This window comes from Phacochoerus africanus, chromosome 1 (assembly GCF_016906955.1).
Source record: "Phacochoerus africanus isolate WHEZ1 chromosome 1, ROS_Pafr_v1, whole genome shotgun sequence".
Taxonomy (NCBI): Eukaryota; Metazoa; Chordata; class Mammalia; order Artiodactyla; family Suidae; genus Phacochoerus; species Phacochoerus africanus.
The window spans coordinates 141700272-141723493 of record NC_062544.1 but is presented as its reverse complement, the minus strand read 5'-3'; the positions used below and the strand labels follow the sequence as shown (position 1 = coordinate 141723493).

The window sequence follows — 23222 nt, the reverse complement described above, 5'->3', positions numbered from 1 at the left end:
AATTCCCAACATGGAGCAGGTTAAAAGAACGCTTGTAAGAGGGTGTTTGCTTTGAAAAAGAGAAAGTTTCTATTGTTTTTTCCAAATGATTGGAAGACAAAATACTCTTTTGTAGACACACAATGCTTGAAGCCAGAAATTCTGTCATGTATTATTTTTCCATTATCTATTCTTGTTATCTATCATCTATATATCTACTGTAATGATCTATTTTCTGTTGGTTATCTATTATCTATTATCCTATTATGTAAGAATAAATATTATTCTGTAACCCTCCCATTTACCCATGGCCAGTTGACAAGGGTCAAAGACAATATCACAGGGATAATAAAGGAGAAATAACAAAATGGTAGTCAGCAACCACTTATGAAATTTCCAATTTTGATGATTTTTGACCAAAATAAGTGACAATTTCATGTGATTCAACCTAATAGACTCTGAATCCAGACCCATTCAGGTTAGGAATCCAAAGAGATGACTAGAAAACCAAAGAGATGATATATTTTCTATTATTTCTTCTGACCTACTTCCAAAACATATGAAACAAACATACAGCAAAAAAATAAAAAAGTAGAATAGGAAATTCTACTTTTCACCAGGGTTAAGTTTAAAGAGTACAATTAATTCAGCACAATTGCAGTCTGTTGGATTTTCCATCTTAAGAAGCCATTTTAGGTATAGAAAATGGCATTTTTCTAAATATAAGTAAACTTTTTTTTTTTGTCTTTTTTAGGGTCGCACCTTCAGCATATGGAGGTTCCCAGGCTAGGAGTCGAATCAGAGCTGTGGCTGCTAGCCTACACCTCAGGCACAGCAACTCAGGATCTGAGCCAAGTCTGCAACCTACACCACAGCCCACGGCAACACTGGATCCTTAATCCACTGAGCGAGGCCAGGGATCTAACCTGCGTCCTCATGGTGCTAGTCAGATTTGTTTCCGCTGAGCCATGATGGGAACTTCCAAAATATAAGTAAACATTTTAGAAAATTATAGCTATTTCTAGCATGAAATCCCGCTGTCTTTTAATGAGACAAAGGTACCTTAAAAGTTTGCCATAGATCAGCTTTGCTTTTACAGGACAAGGTTATTTTTAAAACAAGATTCTCTACTGCCTTATACCATATATTCTTATTATGCATTAAATAGCTCTAATTTTGAAGAGTATTTTTACAAGTTAATTTTATACCCTCCTTGCTGTTTTTCTGCTTCCTTAATTGGTCACCTAGTTGATGGAACTCTCTCTTTGAAACAGTACCATTTCCCTGTCAAAAGGGAGAGGTCAACAGGCTGTAATTAATGCTGTCTTCAAGGCTGAGATTACCATACTTCTGTCGATCTTTCTTTCCTAGAATCCAAGCAACCCTCCACTGTAGTGTATGTACGCTCTCCCAAGGCAGACTAACCTTCAGCACGCTAATAGAATCAAGACATGCCCTTCAACACACAATTAAATTTCAGTGAAGTTCAGAGGTTTTTAAGATGTGACATCCTTAAAACAATTTCATATGCAAAAGTTTCACAGATCACACACTGGCAAATTATCAGCAGCACAGAGTCAACACTCTTCTCAGCTGGCTCTCTTCAGGAAAACAGGCTGAAGAATTAACAGGAGGTTTTCTGAAAGGCTCCCTATGGCACCTTTGTTGAGAAGATATTACACTAAACAGCTGCTGATATGGAAACCGGCTGTTTGAACTCTAACTTGGTTAGATATGTTAATAGGGAAGGCTATGATGTTTGACAAACGTGATGCAGGAAATGACTAAACATTTAATGCTTATTACTTTGCAGTATTCCTGGGGCCAGGGAGGTGGTGAGGATGGCATTGTGTGGGCACTAAACTGTAACCCAGGTCAGGAAGACTTGAACAGGAACATTTCTTTGTCCTCCTCTCTAGAGTTTCAGGTATTATAAATATTAACCTGTCCAAGATCCTGCTTCAGAGCAATCATTGACAGGACAAATGAAACATTTTGCAACACCTTAAAAAAACAATCCTATCACAGAGCTAGTTTTATTATCCCATTTTCTAAAAAAGCCAAGAGGCCTCAATGGCTTTAGCAGAATCTTTGTAAAGGTGGTGGAATTTGGCCCTTTAATGACACAGAAAGATGCACGCATGGATCTTGCAAGTTTATACTTCCACAAATGTAAGCACTGGGTTTCACCCATCTTTTAACTGTTTGGTCTTTTAAAATAAAATAAATACAGATACTAGCATATAGAATTTCTCTTTGAAGTACAAAAAGTTAAGAGTATAAAAGTGTCTTTGGGTTATATGGCACCCTTGATCTTTCACCATATTAGAAAAATGGAAGAAAGCATTCTCATTACAAACACTGTCTTTTTTTTTTTTTTCCCCTTGTCTTTTCTAGGGCCACACCCGCAGCACATCCCAGTCTAGGGGTCCAATTGGAGCTGTAGCTGCCAGCCTATGCCAGAGCCATAGCAACACAGGATCTGCAACCTATACCACAGCTCACGGCAACACCGGATCCCCACCCCACTGAGTGAGACCAGGGATCAAACCTACAACCTCATGGTTCCTAGTCAGATTCGTTAACCACTGAGCCACGACGGGAACTCCAAAACACTGCCATTTTTAACAGATACAAAAGTCATTAGCTGTGCTAAAATTTCCATAAATACAAAATAAGTAATTTCCAACAGATGTCAATCAGTGACAATCCAAATAATGCTTCCTAAGCCAGGGGTCAGGCAGACCATGGCCACAGGGGCAAATCCAGCCCCTAGCTGACCTAAAAGTGGTTTTTATATTTTTACAGGGTTGTAACAAAGGAAACAGAGAAGAATTGATAGCGACTGTTCGGTGACGGGCAAAGCCTAAAATACTGACTAGCCAGTCTTTAACAGAAAAAATGTGTCCACCCATGTAGTAAGCAGTTCCCTAGGCTGTGGGTCTGACTGGGTCTTACATCTCAGACCACTGGAAGGATGAGTAAAACCTTCCTTGCCAGGTAAGTAGTTTATAATCTACACAAAAGGGCCATAAGGCCAGTAAGAAGTTGTAAAGAAGATAGCGTCAGATAAGTACTTCAAAGGAAGAGACACACAGGGTTGGTGGGGAAATTGGGAGTGGCTTCTTCTGGGAGGTGATTAAGATGAACCTTGAAGATAAGAGATTTTGAAGGAGAGAGGTAGGTGGGGTGAAGTGGAGGGTCAGAGAGAATAAGATGCAGGGGAGTCACTTTCAGAAGCACCCAGGTGGCTGGAGAGAGACCTGCCAGACTGGAAACCAAGGCCTGGTGAGGAGTTTGTTCTCCTTGAGGCCAAAAGGACAATCCATGCTTTTCCTTTGGTGTTTGATGTCACTGCTTGTTTTCTCCTGTTGTGACAGGGAAGTGTGGGATTATAATCAGTGATGAGGGAAATAGTCCCTTTTTTAGGTGGAGCCTCTAGTAAATGAATGGCTTTTGGCTGTAAGTCAATGAATAACATTAATGTATGCAGTTACCACGGCTCCATTAGTAAATAAAGCGCTGCAGAGTTTCAATCTAGTCATCGGAATTCTTGAAAGTCCTATTTTTAAGGCAGTTCAAACAGAGGCAAGGCCTCGGAGGCTGGCGAGGCCTCCAGGAACTCGGAGTCCTGCCTTGAGACACCCCTGCCCCAATGCTGACCTTCAGCAAAGCCCTTGGCTGCCATCTCGGCTTCCTGGCAATAAAATGGGGATAACAGACCTTTGCCACCTCACAGGAGTGTGACACGGAGCAATAAAGTTCTGCCAGAAGCTTTCAAGATAAGTGCTTCTGGAACCTGAGTTGGGAAAAGTGCTCTTTCAAGAGTTTGGGGCAGGGAAACGGGGGGGAAGAAGATTTAAAAAATGAAAATAGGACACTGTTTCCAGCTTCTAAGAGTTGAGAGCTTTGCAGAGCAAAACCAATTACTGCTGGATGATACAGAGCCTACAGCTTGCTAAGTGTGCCCATAAGCTACCAGTAGAGTTCCATGATGGTATTCTCTAAATTAAAATTAGGGCAGAAATTTTGGTTTGGGTTTTGGTTTCAGGTGGGAGGGAATCCTAGAAATCAGACAGCACAGCCCTGTTCAAGACAGCTGTATAATGTCTCAGTGTCTGTACCTCCAAAGCCTGGGATATTCTGTCCAATTCTTCCATATATTGTTAGCTTATGAAGGTATATCCCTTTCTCCACTTTCTTTTCTCTTTAGACTATCATAGTCCTAGCGAGAGATTGTAGTTGGGTCTAGGGTCAGAGGGGCTGCCTTAGAGCTCGCTCTGTCACTGGCCCTTGGAGGCTGAGGGAGACAAGGTCAAGTCGAAAATACCAAAGTTTCTAAAGAAAGCTGAAGGACCCACCCTGAGGTAGGCCCACACCAAACCTGGAGCAGACCCCTGGGGGGTAGAAAACATGATCTGCTCTGCTCTGGAAAGTTCATGGTGCAATATTTCTAGGGTCCTGCAGAGAATGCTTACCTTTTTTTAAATCCTCTCCCCCTTTTCCTCCTCCTCTTCCCCTTCCTTTCACCTCCTTCCTTCCTCTCTCCCCCACATCTGGCTTCCTTTCTTCCTTAAAGAAATCTTTATCTTAGACTTGGCCAAACAAGAGACACAGGCCAAAATAGATCAGTGAGGAATGTGCTATCTTGTTGGGAGGACAGCAGCTCAAAACCACAAAAGCCCTGAGTTTGACCCTAGCACTCTGTGGCTACTGGTGACTCATCTTGATAATTATCAGATTGAATCTTCTCTACTGGTTTGGTAACACGTGATGAGTGGAAAAAGAACTTTAGTCAAATGTATATGCCTCTCCTTATTGTCCATATAGACTTTTCTTGGTTCTCTTCATTTTCCTGGTATGTATAAGACAGTTTGCTCTCCATGAAAGCCTTGGGAGCTGCTAAAAAGAAACAAATAGATGAACTGTTTTCAAACCCTTGGATAATTTTTGCCTCAGTGATTAAGGGAACAAGGCAGAAGTACCAGTTGAAGGTGGATGGAATGGGAGGAACGTCCCCTTCAATAAAATCTTGATTTTCTATGGCTTTTTTTTTTTTTAAATAACAGGGCTGCTAGGTAGGAAAATCACTGGAACTTGACTGCAGCAATTTTGCCTTTTTTTTTCTTTTCTTTTTTTTTTTTGAGCTCTCTGTCTACTGCGGCTCCCTGCCACCCCATCCATCTATAACTTTTCATCACTTTTTCCTAAAGTAAGGAATACATCCCAGAAAATGCACTTCTGTGAGTTAGCAACTTGCCAGAGTGGTCTAATCCTTCCCAGTGTTCCAAAGGAAGCAATGATTTGAATTCAGCTGCTCGAACAATTAGTCTCCAGGCAGGCAGCTTGAAAATTCTTTAAAGTAATGCTATGGGTATCTGGTTGCATGTAGTCTTTTGAGCCTGACACTCTGCTAAATTAATCTTAATGTTAAAGTAAAATGGGAACAAGACCAATTTCTGTTCAGTGAAACTCTGTACTTTCTGACATTGAATTATACTGCAGATTCATAGTAAAAAAATTTATGAATAACTCACACTTCCACTCCATCAGTGTATATGTCATACATACACATATGTATATGACTTATACACACACATAACATATACATATATAACTTACATATGTAACATACATAACCTGTACATATATACATATATATACACACACACAAAAAAAAATACATTATTCACAACAGCACTCTTTGTAATAGTCAAAAATTGGAAACAACCCAAATGTCCACTGACTGTAGAATGGATAAATAAATCGTGACACACAATGGAACAATACATAGCAATGAGAATGCATGAACTACTGCTACAAAAACAGAGGAATTTCATAATCAAAACAGAGAGCAAAAGAAGTCAGACACAATATAAACATACTATAAATCCATTTATATGAAGTTTATAAGCAGTCAAAATTAAGCTATGGAGATGTCTTCTGACAGAAATCTGAAAGGTGAGTGTCTTTGGGGAGGGATACGCAGTGACTAAAGGTGGGACAGGGAGTTCTTGTGGTTTGGTGAGGGTTACACAAGTTATCTTTGCTTTGTAAGAGCTCATTGAGCTGTACAATAATGATTTGTAAACTTTCATGTAGTATGCTATTCCTCAGTCAAAATTGACTTGAAAACCTGCATAGTCATTATTATCAGTTTTGGTTTAGTGTTATTTCACTTTTCATCAGAACGAAAGAGACCAAAATTGTGTGAATGCTTTTAGGCTGCAAATATGAGGAGATAATTCAAAATGGTTTCAACAGGGGTTGGCAAACTTTTCCTCTAAAGGGAAATACAGTAACGATTGTAAGTTTTGGGGGGCCATGTGGCTTCTTGTTGAGACTACTCAACTCTGCTGCAGAGCAGAAGTATCCACAGACAACACGTGAACAAAAGAGCCTGGCTGTGAGCTAAAAACTCATATAAATATGGGGCTGTCTCAGAATTCTGCCTACTGCCAGCTCTAACCTAAAAAAATAAATCGGATAATATCACATTAGAAAAATCAGCCGTTGGGAAGAAATGAGCACTCTGGCATTCTCCTTGCTTGGAGGGTTCATATTTAAAACCCAACTCCAGGAGTTCCCGACATGGCTCAGCAGAAATGAATCTGTGTGGCATCCATGAGGATGCAGGTTTGATCCCTGGCCTCGCTCAGTGGGTTAAGGAGCTGGCCTTGCTGTGATCTTTGGTGTAGGTTACAGATTCGGCTGGGATCCTGTGTTGCTGTGGCTCTGCCAGAGGCCAGCAAATACAGCTCCGACTCTGCCCCTAGCCTGGGAACCTCCATATGCCGCAGGTGTGGCCCTGAAAAGACAAAAAACAAAAAATAAATAAATAAATAAATAAATAAATAAATAAATAAATAAATAAATAAATAAAATAAGACCCAACTCCATAAAAACAATGATAGCATGAAAGTCCTGAACGATCTTTAGCTATTTGCTATAGCAGGACCGTCAAAATACCAAATAAAATACCGAACTGTTTACATAAAAACCATCACAATGGCAAAAGCTTTTAACTTTTATTTATTTATTTCTGGATTTAGTAATATATTCACAAGGTTTGCATTACCAAAGATAAAGGGAAGTGCAGTGAAAAATCTCTTTCCTACTTGTCTCTTTTCTTGGAATAACTGATGAGTGTGATTCCTCATTTACTTTTTACTTTGCAGTGGATTTTGTGCTAAATTATGTGTTAAATAATTTAATATCCAGATTATATAACACATGCTTGAACACATATGCAGGAAAATCCCTGCGAGTGGGGAAATTGCTGCATCAAAATATATGTCCATTTATAATTTTGATATACATTGCCACATTGCCCATAATGGTGGTGTACGAATTTAAAGTTTCAGTGCTAAAATTGGAGTACTTGTTTGACCATGTTCTTGCCAAGAGTGACTATTATTCCATCTTTCTCAATTTGATAGATAAAAGTGATATCTGATTATGAGTGACCTGGAACTTTTTTCCATTTATTTCTTTTTCTGAAAACTGTGTTTTTTAATGGAAACATTGACCTTTTTCTTATTAATTTGTAAGAATCCTTTACCTGTTGTAAGAATTGCTCTTGTTGAAGTTTGTGGTTTGTCTTTCAACTTTGCCCATGTTTGCTGTTGTTTTGCCATACAGAAATATTTGAATATATGTATAAATCAGTTTTTTATGGATTCTTGCTTTAATTCTATATTTCAAAGAGCCTACCATACTGCAAGATTATGTAAAAAAAATTTTCAAACAACTTATTCTGGCATGCTCAGGATTTTCATTTTCTTTCTGTATTTCTAGAAATATTACACCACCTGGAATTTATCATGGTGAAAGTTGTGAGGTTTGGATTCAACTTTAATTCCCCACCCCAGAGGGTTACTCAGTTGTTCAAATGCCATTTATTGGATAAGCCATCTCTCTTCACAGATAAGAGATGCTATTTTATCTCATACTAAATGTCTTTTTGTATCTGGATCCATTTCTGTTCTTTTGAGCTGCCTGTCTGTTCAGGTGCCCTGCCTTTTTAATTATCATAGCTTTGTGTCTTACTATTAATACAGGCAGGCAACCCTTGCTTTCCTTTTTCAGGTTTTCCTGCATACATTTGCTTGTTTATTTTTCCATATTAATACTATAATCAACTTGTATAATTTTAAAAAAGCCTTTATTTTAAAAACTAAGGTAATTTGGGGGAATGACATTTTTATAAAGCCTTTTTATCTAAAATTATGGATGTCCTTCCATTTGTTCAAGTCTTCTTTTTGAATCGCTGTACCTTTAAAAGTCTTCATATAAATAGCTCTTCACTTCTTACATTTATCCCTACGAATTTAATCATTTTGTTGCTAATACAAGTGAGGTCCTTTCTTCCATTATATTTTCTTTTTTTATTATTAAAGTATAGTTGATTTATCATTATATTTTCTAACTGTTGTTTCAAGGACTTTTAAAAGCCAAAGAAAAAAATTATTCTTCTCTTAATAAATGTAATTTTCTCAACCACAATAAGTAACTCTTATAATTTAATTCCATTTGAAATAGTTAAAAAGGATTAAAAAAATCCCAAATTCCTACAAGTAAAAGGATATTAGGAACAGATTAAAATATCTTTTAAAAAATTGTTTCTTGATTCACATATAAAATTAATAAATAGTCTCACTCTCACAAAGGACTCTCTGTTCATCTTTTGCCTGGTAGGGTACACATGTTGTTTGGCTCAGTGCTACTCAGGAAGCTCTGCTAATTACCTACTTCTCCCAGGGGTAGGCTGGCAGCTCAGCTATTCTGATGCTGTGTCACCTAGATCTTAAGAGACAGACACTGCTAGGGAACTAGAGCTCGAAAGTCAAGCAGATGTGAGACATGATGCTTCCCTGCTTCCCCCACCCATGAGTTCCCCTCTGCATAGCCTGTGTAAGCAGTAGCTATCCAGCAAACCACCGCTCTGCCCCAGAATGAGAACACTTCCAAGGTCAGCGGGAAAGAAGAAAGAGGAAAGTCCTTTTGGGAGACCTTCTGATTGGTAACCTGGGAGGATGCAGGATGGAGGAGCAAGGTGTTCTGGGAGGGGAGCCTCGACCTGGGAGCTGGCTGGGCTGTGTAGCCTTAGTGTGGAGTTTTCTTTAGTAAGTGGCCACATTTGCGTCTTGGGTCTCATTCTTAGAACTGAGTAGGTTGACTTTTTGACTTTGGCAGGATCAAGAGGAAAGAGTAGGGTGACTGCTCACCTCTCCTTTCAGGCAGGAATTAGAGGTCATAATACCCTCTTCCTGACACCTGACCAGCATTCTTAATAGGCAGAAACCCTACTCACTCCTTTGCTTGGCTTAACTGGTGGCTTCTATATTTATTGAAAAGCAATCAGGTGGCCTTTGGCATAATAACGCTAATAAGGAGTAGAATGGTTACAGAGTGCCCAACGCTGTCTCTGTCCTTTACATGGACTCCCTTATTTTAATCCTCACAACAGCCCTATAAGTTAAATATTACTATTATTTTCAACTCACAGATGAGGGAAGTCAGATTCAGGGAAATTAAATAAGATGCCAAAAGACAGAGTCAGGATTTGAAATCAAGTGTCTCCATTGATAATCATGCTTTGTACCACTACACTTGGCTCTTATGAAAATTAATGGCAAACCTCAATATTTCTAAATAAAGATGAGCAAAGAGGTTAAAGTTATCTCTATATATTGAATACTTCTGGAAATTTTACCTATTAACATATTTACTCTAGAATGTGGGTTTTATATTGGCAGAGCTCCTTTCTCTGGGGCTAGTTGTGAACTCCACTTAAAGCCATAATATTTTTTCTTTAGTGATAGTTATATTCACAAAAGACTTTGAAACATCCATAATGGATTACCTAGCATGTTTATTCTACAGTGCTCTGAAGACTGTTTTACTTTGACTATAATTCTAGACTCATAGTTTGTAACATTATTCGAGATGCCAGATGTGTGTATATGTGTGAGTGAGTGTGTGTGTTTATGAATAATATGATTTCTTTGTGGGTGTGAATTTCACCCTTTCTGTGATTTCTGTTGCCCTAACCATATTGCTAGGCAACACCAAGAAACACACAACCCACATTCTCCTAATTCTTTTTCATATTTCACACATGGACTTCTGCTTTTCTCTGCAAGCAGTGCCACACCAGTGGAGGTTTAAGCCCTCGGGTATTCACTCGGATCTAAGCTAAGTGACCATAACTATCAGAAACTGCCAGAAAAGGAGTTCTTGTTGTAGCTCAGCGGGTTAAGAATCCAACTAGTATCCATGAGGATGCAGGTGCAATCCCTGGCCTTGCTCAGTGGTTTACAGATCCAGCATTGCCACAAGCTGTGGCATAGGTCACAGATGCAGCTCAGATCTCGAGTTGCTTTGGCTGTGGCACAGACCTGCCTCTGCAGCTCTGATTTGACCCCTATCCTGGGAACTTCCATATGCTGCAGGTGAAGCCCTGAAAGAAAGAAAGAAAGAAAGAAAGAAAGAAAGAAAGAAAGAAAGAAAGAAAGAAAGAAAGAAAGAAAGAAAGAAAGAAAGAAAGAAAGAAAGAAGAAAGAAAGAAAGAAAGAAAGAAAGAAAGAAAGAAAGAAAGAAAGAAAGAAAGAAAGAAAGAAAGGAAAGAAAAGAAAAGAAACTGTCAGAAAAGAGGAAGAGCTGGCATAAGGCAAAGACAACTATTTCTTTTAAGTCTTTGGCTGATAATTCATTGGTGAAATGCAACGTGATTCTTGTAGGTGACATCAAGGAGATGGTACTGGCTTCCTTCCAAAGTACTCCAGGGACTTGGAGGGTAATTTTGTATGGAATACTCTTTCTGATACTGGTGATGTCACACATGTACAATTTGCCAGATGAAAATCAAGTGTACATCTCCTCAGTCAACAGAGAGACCAGTATTTTCAGGTCAGGCTCTGGAGTTTAGCAGAGTACAGTTATTTAATGGACACTGCATCACAGGCTGAAGTCATGTACAGTCTTCCTGCCCTCTGTTTGTAGGGTAAAGTCATAGACTTCACTAGGCATGGACCACGCTAGAATTGGGCCTATAGTGGACAAACACAGAGCACTTTATCACTACAAAAAAGATCCTTGGTTTTTCCTTATCCACTCAAGCCAAACCTTAGGAGATCACAGGAAGCAGAACTTTGAAGTCTTTTCACAGCTGACCCACATGACTTAAGAAGCAACTTTGCCCAGGTCAGAAAATCTTTGCTGAGGCTCTGAGCTGAGTTTTTCATTTATTGCAGGTACTAATGATACCTCTTTAGTACTGCCCTGGAGACCGATTGCTCCATAGAAAGATTTTCAATAAGGTAAGCCTGCAGCCAGAGTTCCTTTTGCCTTTTGCAGTTATTAATTCCTTTTGCTAGAATTAATAGAGCTTAAGCAAACTAGATGTTTGAAAATATGCACCTCTGTTTTGTGCTGTGAATAACCAGCCAGAGGCATTTTAAATTGTGAGGGTGACTAAGAAAATAAGATCTTTGCTATTGTGCAGAGAAATCTGAAGAATTTTATCCATCCTTCAGTTCTTTCTAAATGGCTCATTGTATGCTATCTGTATGGTACGACTCTAGGACAGATTTCTGTCTGAACTTCACAGCATGGGTGGAAGAGAGTAATTTGGCCTTTAGTTTTTCCTGGCAGTCGGTGCCAGTCCATTTATATGGTATGTTCGCAGGAGAGCTGACAAGTGTTGAAAGGTTTTATTCGATATGCATTTTTTTTAAGTAGAAAAAAAAATCCGTAAAAATAGGTACTTTTAAGCTAGTTTTCCAAGTTTTTCTGAAGATCATACCCAGTTCTGTTTCATTAAGGAGTTCTACCTCAAATAGACTAACCAGATATGTTGAACAGTCTGGGCCGTGTTTAATATTCCTGATAAAACCATGTACTGTATGGGTAATTTTTAATGATACAAATGCAAAATCACATTATTTTTCTGTGTAACTTGTAAAAGCCATTCCTTCTAAAATGGGGATGCTTATGCTAATTTGTTATAGTTAGTGAGTTGCAGGCAGCTCTGTGAATTTACTTTTCTTGGCAGTTCTAGAATATCCTGCCATAACACATACTGAAAAACTGTTTGATGGGTTATGAAAATCTGGATGTACTAAAGGTACATCTTGTGCAAACCATAAAATAAATACATGATTACATTTTTTAAAAAATCTGTTATCTTATCAGGTTAAGGAAATTGTCATTATAACCACCCAAGGAAAATTAAACCATTTTGAACAGAAGATACACTTTCCATTTGTACATCCTGTAAATATTTTTAATATCCAAAGCTGACTCCATTTTGCTGGTCTTTCTGAAAACAAAAACAACAAAAACAAAAACTACCTGCTGGAGGTAAATTGCATTCCATCTAGAATCCACCTTGAAGATAGGTAACATCTCTTGACCTTAGTTGATATTCTTAGTGAAGTGTATGAAATGCTAGTTATCAAGATTATTGGTGCAAAATGTATTTTGAGATTTTTATCATTATTTCCCACCAAGCTAGCATCTAGGAGCTTAGATTTCTAACAGATGAAAAGATGTTGGGAAGAAACAAAGGCAATTCATTTATCCACTTACTCAACAAATACATACTAAGAATCTACTAGGTACAGAGCCCCTTGTTACATTCTCTTGGGGCCTGGGGAATACACTATGAAGAATGGGAGAGATTTAAGTTCACATCACTATATTCTTTCATGGAGACAAAACATGAAGCAACAAAATTTGCAATTAATTACTTAATAATTATGGGAAGTGTTTCAAAAGATACCTCCAGGGCAGGATGAAGGCAGAGAACTACAGTGGGGTGGAAGAAACAGATTTTTTTTTTTAAGGAGAATTCTTTTTTTTTTTTTTTTTTTCCCGTCATGCCCATGGTATGTGTAAGTTCCTGGGCCAGGGATCGAACAAGAGCCATAGCAGTAACCTGAGCCACAGCAGTGACAACGCTGAGTCCTTAACTGCTAGGCTACCAGGGAACTCCTAAAGGTAGTTCTTGAAGTTTAAATTGTGTTTGGAATGAACTGGGATAAATTCTTGATTGTGTCAAGTTAAAAAAAAAAAAAGAATTATTCTTGTATTTAATGGTAAAGAATCAAAAGATCTCTAAGAGAAATAGGGTGTAGTTTAGTGATCATCTTATATAGGCAGGAAAAGATCCTTGCATATGCTGAAGACAATTTCTTACCACTTGAAGGAACAATTTTTAATCTCAGGGTAAAAGTAAGATATTATATTCCACTTAAGGAGGAAAAATGGATAACAAATGCAGATGGCCAATTAACTTCTTCAGTTAAACTTCATGCATGTGATAAAAAATATACAGTTTAACATAAAAAAAACCCTTTTAAAATGCTTATATGCTTATACAACTTCAAATTGATTAAAATTCTTCAGTGACAAGGTTGGGCTCCTTGATTAGTGAATGTGCTCGTAAATTTCTAAGCAAAATGGAATAATTATATTTGAAGCTGAGACATAAGGACAGAATTATACGAAGAAAGCCTACAGTGACTAAGAAAAGTCAAATATGTAATGAAAATGATTTTTGCAATTTTTTTTCAATAATAATTTTCAAACAAACCCAATTCATTTTAAATTTCTAGCACAACATGCAGTTTTAGAAAATGTGTCATTGAAGAAATACATAAGCAGAAGTAAATGTAATCATCTACTAAGCTTAGATTGGATAAACATTAATTTACATTTAATATCTGAATAGGTAATATGCACACTATTGAAAAAAATCAAGGAATACAGAAATTAAAATATCTCTTTTCCCATCCAGTTCCCCATCCGCCTGGTTCACAACCATCCTAGACCACAAACACAGAGAGAGCCACGCTCTGGAAGTTATTATTACTTGCATGTGTATACACGGGTTTTTTAGAACATACCAGCAAATCTCAATATGGGCTTGTCTCTTTTTACACAAAAGGTAAAGTGTTGTGTACACTCTTGAGCCTTCATTTTTTCTCACTTATTTCTTGGAGATCGTTTTGTATCAGTGTACAAATCCTTTCACTAAAAATAAAAACAAAAACAAAAACCAGCTGTATAGTATTACATGGATGTACCACAGTTTATTTGATATTTAGGTTGTTTTTAATAAACAGTTCTGCAGTGAACAACCTTGTGTGTGGTTACTTCACAAGTATACCCAGAAATGTAGAATTGCTGGTCAAAGGTAGTCATTTATCATTTTAGTAGCTATTGCCAACATTTGCACTCATTTAAAGATTGTGCTTATTTACCCTTCCAGAAGCAATGTAGGAGAATGCTTGACATTTGATGTAATCAGTCTTTCAGATTTTTTTTTTTTAATGAATGATTAGAGAAAAATGGTGGTTTTTTTTTTCATTGTTTATCTCTTTTAGATTTTCTACTGTTAGTCCTTTCCCCCTCTCAATTTGAATAACTTTTATATTAGGAAGGGAAGAAATTCATTAGTAATATGGGTTGTGAATATTTTTGTCTCATCTTCTCATTTGTTTTTAACTTGCTTGGAGTGGCTTTTGCCACAAAAGTTATATTTTTGTGTAGATGAATTTATCAATATTTTCTTTATGGCTTTGGATTTTACTCATAGTTGAAAAGGGCAACTATATTCCAAGATTTTTTTATTTTTTTAGGGCTGCACGCGGCATATGGAGATTCCCCGGCTAGGGGTCATATCGGAGTTACAGCTGCCGACCTACACCACAGCCACAGCAACACCAGATCCTGAACCCATTGAGCAAGTCCAGGGATCAAATCCATGTCCTCATGGATACTAGTGGGGTTCGTTAACCACTGAGCCACGATGGGAACTTCTATTCCAACATTATTAGTGTTTGTCTTGTTTTTCTTCTAGGGCTTGAGTATTTTTCATTGTTTTTCTTCAAATTTTTTATCCATTTGGGATTTGTCCTGGTGCAAGATGTGACTTTTCCCCCTAAAATGCTACCCAGTTATCTCATATCAAATATTCAATTGTCCACATTTCCACACTGTTTTGTGATGTCATTTTAATCTCATATTTATTTGGATCAATTTCTGAACTTTTAAAAAGCATGCATATATTTACACATTTCAACTCTTAAAACTGTTTGTGCTGTTTCTGTGTTTAGGCTCCTTTTAGGTAACTGCAGTGTTTACTTTTAAATATGGTTTTTCCTCTTAACAAAGTATGCATTAGTTGCTTTCTTGAGCAGCATCTTCAGAAAGTTATATGAAATGAAAAATGTGTTTGCTATTATGAGAAAATATTATTTGCATCAGAGCTAATTATGCAAAAACTGAAATCTTGTGGAAAAAAAAACCCATCTATTTCAAGTGAAATTCCCTCAATCTCAGGGAACCTCCATATACTCAGACCAGAAATTTTTTTGCTTATTATATACATCATATATTTTAAAGTATTTAAAGACGGATCAGTTGGGCAAAGAGTTGGAAGAAAGTGTTTTAGATATACCTAAGAATCCCTCCATGAGGTTACTTAAACACTTATCCTTAAGTCACATTTATTGCAGGCTGGTTTTGTCACTTTTTAAAAATATTTTTAAATTGGAAACAACAGCGGGTTCGTTATATAATACTTGTAATTGCAAGATCTTAGTGAAAAATATCATACCTCCAGGCTTTAGATAATCACATGCAAAGTCATGTGTGAGAACAGAAAATGGGGAGGAGCAGAGCTCTGTCTGATGATTTTCTCTCTGGGGGTGCACACAGATTATTTCTGGCACAATTTAATCTGGAACATTATATACCTGAGAATAAGAGATCCCATAGAATAAGACATTCTGCACACACCAGAGTCTTGTGGGTTGATTTTAAGCCAGGGGCACATAGGCTCACTGGTCCACTGGACCCCTTTCTCATGTCCTGTTCCTGACTTTTCTTGATCAAATAAGATTTGTTTGAAAAGCTTGCAATTAGTATTCATATAAACAGGGAAATGCTGAAACCAGCTGGCATTCCGCAAATGAAATCAATAGAACAGGAACTTGGAATACTTTATTTTTTTCTTGATTATTTTGCAAGATCATCACCATCAATGGCCTAGACTTGGGTCAGCCCTTTTCCACTTCCTGGGGAAAATGTCAACATAAATGTTTTACAGGTTTATGAAGTTATTTTAAAACATGTGTTGTATTTAACGTAGACAGGGCTATTTATAAAAATAAAACATCTATTTGGCAATCAAGGAAGAATGACACAGTGTGCTAGGAAAAAGAGGAAGGAGTCTCATTACCAGCAGACATAGAGTAGAACTTGGTCTTAGCTAGATCTCACATATGAAATGGAAATTAAAGTAGAAATCCAAGTTACTTTCTAAGTTTGTATTGGAATCTTTCTTCTTCAGAATATTGATCGTGAAATTTAAGTGGACCCATCAAACATAAAAGTCCAGTCTCCTCATTAGAAACTTAATAGGATAATTTGAGAAAAAAATCTTATTAACTCTACACTGAATGTTTTTTGCCCATAACTAACAATATGTATAAATATAAGTAAATGAAGTAAAAATTAATTTTAAACTTGCTCAGTAGATGTATAGCTCTCTATTTTTCATAATCTAAAAGAGGAAAAATAAGCATTTGATGGAACATGATGGAGGATAATGTGAAAAAAAGAATGTATATAAATGTATAACTGGGTCACTTTGCTGTATAGCAGAAATTGACAGAACACTATAAATCAACCGTAATTAAAAATTTAAAAAAGTAAGCATTACTGAGAAAATAATCCAAATCTCTTTTAAAGAACGTTTACTGGAGTTCCCTGGTGGCTTAGTGGGTTGAGGATCCAGTGTTGTCATTACTGTGGCTTTGGTTTGATCCCTGGTCTGGGAACTTGCACATGCTGTAGGAACAGAAAAAAAAAGGATGTACTAAGCACATTCTATGCTTAAGGAGATAAGACTCAGTGCCTAGTCTTCAAGCAAATTATTTCGTTTGAGTGATAAAAATTATGCTCCTTCTATGTAATATTCAAGTCCATACTAAGTATCTACGATGTTTTGAGATACAGAATTTCAGAAAGAAGATTCATCAACTATCAGCTCAGAAATGTTTTCCTAAAGAGATTAAGATCAGTTATTTTCTCTGCTTCCACATGTTGCCTATAGTTGGCCAGAAATCAGAGAATTGCATGGTTCATACCTACAAGATAACAATGGGCAGGACTAATAGGATTTGAGGACTCGTAAACAATCCTAGGGAAAGTGCTGAACATACCACTGGGGGTACTTTGCAGGTGTAGGGTGTTTGTGTGTGTGCCCCCACCACAATCTTTTTTTTCCCTGAAATTTTCCCTTTCCCCAGTTAGCATCTAAAGATGCCATTGAGTAGTTCCTGTTGTGGCCCAACGATAACGAACCCAACTATAGCATCCATGAGGACGAGGGTTCGATCCCTGACCCCACTTATTGGGCTAAGGATCCAGCCTTGCCATGATCTGCAGTGTAGGTTGTAGGCGAGGCTTAGATCTGGTGTGGCTGTGGTGTGGCTGGCATCTGCAGCTCTGATTTGACCTGGAACTTCCATATGCAGAGTGGGGCCCTAAAAAGCAAAATAATAAATAAATAAATAAATAAATAAATAAATAAATAAATAAATAAGCAAGCCATTGAAAGAGTCAAGGTGGTACAGAGGTGGCTAGGGTTAGGTTTGAACAAAAAGTGGTGGTTTCAGAGGGTTCTTTGCAGCCCCTGAACCTGGGGAAAGGTATTATAGGTGACAGCTTGTCTGAGAAACCATAGGGAAATACTGATCTTCTCAGCAGGCATGAAGCTGACACGAGAGGGAGAGTTCAAGATAGCTCAGGGAAAGACAAAATAGGCCTCCATTTTTGATAGGAATGGAGACAGGGGCCAATTCACTTGATGTCATCGTGAGATTCTTTGGCCTCTGAACACAGTCTCCCTGGAACTCTGGCATCCCCTGGTTCCTGTCTTAGATTTCTTCTTACTGCTCATTTCTAGTAACAATCTCCTCCTTTGAGGGAGTTCCAACTGTGGCTCAGCGGTAACAAACTTAACTATAGTATCTTTGAAGACATGGGTTCAAACCCTGGCCCTGCTCAGTGGGTTAAGAATCCAGTGTTGCCATGAGCTGTGGTGTAGTTTGCAGAGGTGGCTTGGATCTGGCATTGCTGTGGCTGTGGTATAGGCCTGTAGCTACAGCTCTGATTCAACCTCTAGGCTGGGAAATTTCATATGCTGCAGGTGCAGTCCTAAAAAAGAAAAAGAAAAAAAAAAATCTCCTCCTTTGAAAGAGCCCCTCATGATCAGAGTCCAGTCTTCTGCTTTTAATTCCCAGGCCTGCCTCAAACATCCTGCTGAAGTCCAAGGTACAAGTCTGAATTCTAGGAATTCTCTGACCCTGTGCTCTGGTCCCAGAATGAACACTTGCCTGAATCAATACTCCAATCATTCTTTACAAATAACTACTTTCTAAATCACCTTGTGCTATACAACTGAAAGTTTTATTCTAGATCTGGAATTTTTAGAAAGGAATGTCCCTTCAGGGAAATTAGCAAATGTAAAGTCTCGGGGGGGGGGGGGGGGGGAGGTCTGCTTAATCCTACATCTATTGAATCATGTTGTTGCTTGGCAAGATCTTTTGATTTGTTTGATCTGATTACAGCTGAAAAGCTATGACAGCTTGCTATGGTCAGTATGTCATTGTGACCCTCACTGAAGAAATATCAAGATGCTGGTGCTAAAACGCTCTTCTCTTCCTCCAAGAAAATCACCCAAATAGCCTTACTTCTTTTTTTAGGAAATGAGAGTGCTGCTGTTCCACCAAGCTTCTGTATTCAACTTGCCATCACATTTGTACTTCTTCATCTTCTCTCTGTTTTCCAGATTTTCTTTTCTTTTTTCTTCTTTCTTTTTTCTATTCTTTTTTATTTTCTTTTTAGAGCATATGGAAATTCCCAAGCTAGGGATCGAATCAGAGCTACAGCTGCCAGCCTACACCACAGCCACAGCAAGCAGGATCCGAGCCACATCTGTAACCTACACAGCTCACAGCAATTCTAGATCCTTAACCCAGTCAGGGATCAAACCTGCATCCTCATGGATACTAGTCGGGTTTATTTCTGGTGAACCACAACGGGGACTCCTATTTTTTAGATTTTCTTACTGATTATAAATGACTGCCCTCGAAAAAAATCATCTGATTGAAACATCATTCCACTTCCCCATTGGCAAAGATAGAAACTTTAGAAAATAATATAGAGAAATGCACACACACACATAACTTTTAAATAAAGGTTCACAACTAGTACGTTCTGATAATAGTGATAATAGTGATATTTGATAATGACTATGGTTTTTCCATTTAGTAGTTGTTTTCATATATCTTGTATTGGAAGTGGACTAGCTTAGTAGTTAGAAGTCTGACAGTTCACATCTTGCCTTTGCCACATAACAGATGTGGCATGGGCTGGGTATTGAACTTCTCTAAGCCTCAGTCTGATCTCTGGACCTACCTCATAAAGTTGTTATGAGGATTTGGTGGAATAACCCTTATCATGTGCTAAGAGGGTCTGATCCATTCATGTTACTTATTGTCCGATTTTCTGCCCCCCAAAACACTCTTGTGAAAAAGTAGGGCATAGGGGATTACCTGAATTATACCAAAGAGGAAAATTGTGCTCAGAGACATTAGGTGAAATAACAGGCAATTCGTTAGTTTTGAAACTGAGTTTGAATTGCAGCCTTAATGCCAGGACTGGAAAAGGCCATCCAGAGGCTTTGCTGGGATTTCTCTCTAGGGTGGAGCAAACACACAGGAAACTTGAAAGACTCGTTGAACCACTCCTGTGGGGTTAAGAAAACCCCTGCAGATCTGACACTGTCAGATCTCTGTAGGGCTGCAGAGCTAATGGCTACGTTCTATTCTATTTGAGCTGAACATTGGCAAGGCAGGTTCAAATCATTCTTCACTTTTGGGGGGAGGGTGGTGTTGGGGGGAAATTATGGAAATAAATTAAATCAATTTCAGTAAGCCTCTCATTTCTAAATGAAACCCACTTGTATGAGGATTTCTATGAATACATAGCTACTTTCAAAACCCAGCTTTCATGGTTAATGTGGCTTTGCAGATTGGGTACACACTGAGGCCCAGGATCGCGGGATGCTGACTGGTCTTGGCCTTATTTGGGCAAATGAGTTTACCCAGCAGCTTTTATGCCACAGGGCTCCTCTTTTTAAGCTGCTCAAAAAGTAGTGCATCTCATCAGCTTGTGACAAAGATGCACTCTGATTTCTTCTTAGCATTTTCATTTCTTTAATGAGATTAAACTTACCCCTCACAGGCAGTCTTTTACCATTCTTTGGCAAGTAACCCAATTTTCTTTGTCCTAAAAAATAGTTTTACGAAGAAATTCATTTTTTTGAAAATGACAGAAATGTCCAAATGTCTCGGCCAGGAACAGTCTCATCTCTCATTCTGTTGTTGTGCTTCTTGCAAAAATATTCTTGGACTGCTCAGCTTTAGGACACACAAACTATGTAAGTGAAATATTCCCGTAAACAATTAAAGGGTAGTATTTCACATTATTAAGTTTTTTTTGTTCACTGATGGATTGTGTTAGTGATAAGTTTAATTTATAGAAATAAAATATTAGGAGTAGGTTGACCAGCAAAATCTCTGAAATCATGTCATTGAGAAGACAATTTAATGGGCAAACATTTGATGTATAACCAAGTTTTTGGTATTGCAGCTATTTGGTAAACCTCAAAGTGGAATCTACAGAGACAGGCTAGAAAGCCAACATTAAAAGCTTCATAAAATCTTATCTTTGGATTATGATGAAAACAAACTTAAGGAAAGTAAGCTGGAAAAACTAGGTTTAGAGGTCAGGCCACAGATAGAGAAGTATTTATCACAGATATAATAATCTGCAAAGAATGTATGGATAATTTCTTCTGGATATTTATTTTTACTTCTAATACTTTCAAAATAACTGCAAAATTCCATTGAAATATAACAGCTCTTCTCTGATTGGTACATGTCCTGGGGCACGTTTTTGCAATAATAGAAATGTTAGTTTTACTGTTCACAAAAAAACCCTCAATTTGGCTAATTAAGTCTTAGGCACAGTGTGATTCCTACCAGAACTGCAGTGAGATACTGCACACATTGCTTCCTGTCCTGAGCATTTGAGTGTTGCTAGGCAACAGTTAAAAAGGCACCACATACCTTTGGTGAGGCATTGCCAAGTGTAAAAAAAAAAAAAAAAAAAATGATGCCAGGTAAGCTGAGCTGAGAAGCAAGAAATCCATTAGGAATAAAATATACTGGATGAGTGTGTGCCTGCATGCATGTGAGTGTAGAAACTGTGAGTTATTAGTATTCATCCACAACTTGTTACAGAGCATGAAAAAAACTAATTTTCTTTAAAATACGTGGATTCCAGAGCCATATTAAATTCATGATGTCTTAGCCTTGCCCATGAATACCCTACTTGTTTCAACTGTAAGCAGTGAATCAATTTTTTTAAGAGGTGAGAGGTTTGCAAAACGGCAATAACAGTAGATTATTCATATTCCCTTCTCCCCACTTCTAATTCAAAAACCTGGGGAAGGAGAGAAACCAATATCCTCCCAATCAAGTCATCTATAAGAAAAATGAATTAACTTTCATAGGTGTTGCATAGTGCAATAACTTTTTTGTTTAAAGTCAAAGTTCCTGAAATTAGTTTTCTATGATGATTTTATCTCTGGGGTGAAATTCAGATGCAGGGTGTAGAAGCCGAGCGAGGCTGGGTTGTGTTTTCCAAACATGGTGGCATCAACCTAATCCCTTCCCACTTGCCCTTTCAACACTCTGATGATGGCATTCCATCAAGAGGTGGGGCCTGTGTCCCATTTCCTTGAATGTGGGTGGGCCAACAGCAGAGCAGAAGAAATGTTACCTGACTTCTAAAGCTGAGTCCTGCAAAATGACAAAGCTCCTGCTGGGATTTCTTTCTTGGGACTGTATCTTAGGATCTCTGTGACACAGAAGAGTACCACCTGGCCTGAAGCCACCTTGATGGAGAGACCATGTGGGAGGCTCCACAGAGATATTTCTAGCTGTTTGAGCCTTTTCCCCACAATCAACCTCTGGACCCAAGAGAGCTAGCCTTCAAACCACCCCTCACTGATGCTGAGTGGAGCAGAGACCAGCTGTACGATGGAGCCGTGACCAAATTACAAAGTAATCAGTAATAAAGTGTTATGCTACTAAGTTTTCTTGTGGTCTGCAATGCATCATCAGATAACCAGAACACTAGGATTTGGAGAAAGTTTTGATACAGTTAAATGCTAAGTGAAAGTTAATATACTCATCGCAGGGGTAGCTGATCAGCAAACTGTAATTTGCGGCGTTAGTATCCGATTTAAAGCAGAAAGCCACCTTGTCTTGATAAGAGCTGTTGACATACATTCAACTGGTTAACCAGGTTCCTTGATAGTCTTCTGAAACCTAACCATAGTCTAACATCCTGATTTCTTAATTGTGATAATAAAGTGAACAGAGTAAGGCACAGGATGTAGGGGTCCTTTAGTTGTCTACTTCTCAAGACTCTCTGGGCTGGGAAGTAGATAGAATTCAGCTGGATAGGTCCTCTGCTGCATGTGATTTGGTGGCAGTCACTCACTCAGCTGCCTTCAGTTGTGGCTGGGCTGGGCTGGAAGGTCCAAGAAGGCCTCTCTCATGTGTCTGCTGTCTTCTATGTGGCCTCTTCACCCATGTGTTTTGTCACATCACACAGTAGTCTAACCCAAGCTTCTTTGATGCATGAAGGTTGCCTTCCCAGTGGGGGAAGGGGAAGCAGACACACCTCTCAGGTCTTGAGCTTGAAAGTCCAAGAATGTCACTCCCACTGCATCCTACTGGCTAAGTGGAGTCACGAATCAAGTCAAGGGGAGGGGAAAGAGACTCCACCTGTAGATGGATGGCGTGTCATGCACATACAGGTTGGGAAGAAATTGATGGCCATTTTGGAGACAAACAGGAAGAGGATCTAGGTTCTGAAGAGGGAGAGAGTGGTTCTAATCCTAGCTCTGCCATTAACCAGCTGCGTGGTGTTGGCCAAGTCACCTGTTAATGCTTAACCAGTTTGTTCATATGCCAGGTGAGGAGAATGAGCCATAAGCTGGAGAACCTATCTGGTTCCAAAAATTTGCCTCTAATCAAGATAAAACCTACATTAGCCTAGAAGGTGAGGGCAGGAGGGTATGTAAACAGAAA

At 38.4% G+C, this 23222-nt stretch overlaps 2 long non-coding RNA genes across 2 annotated transcripts in view; both read left to right on the top strand.

The window, feature by feature from the left end:
* LOC125127063 (uncharacterized) overlaps positions 1-23222 on the top strand; it is a 121710-nt gene that overhangs the window by 23977 nt on the left and 74511 nt on the right. The window lies entirely within an intron of this gene.
* LOC125127067 (uncharacterized) lies at positions 10616-22217 on the top strand. Its single transcript, XR_007134857.1, has 2 exons — positions 10616-11300; positions 21977-22217. It is a non-coding gene; the product is annotated as an uncharacterized LOC125127067 (long non-coding RNA).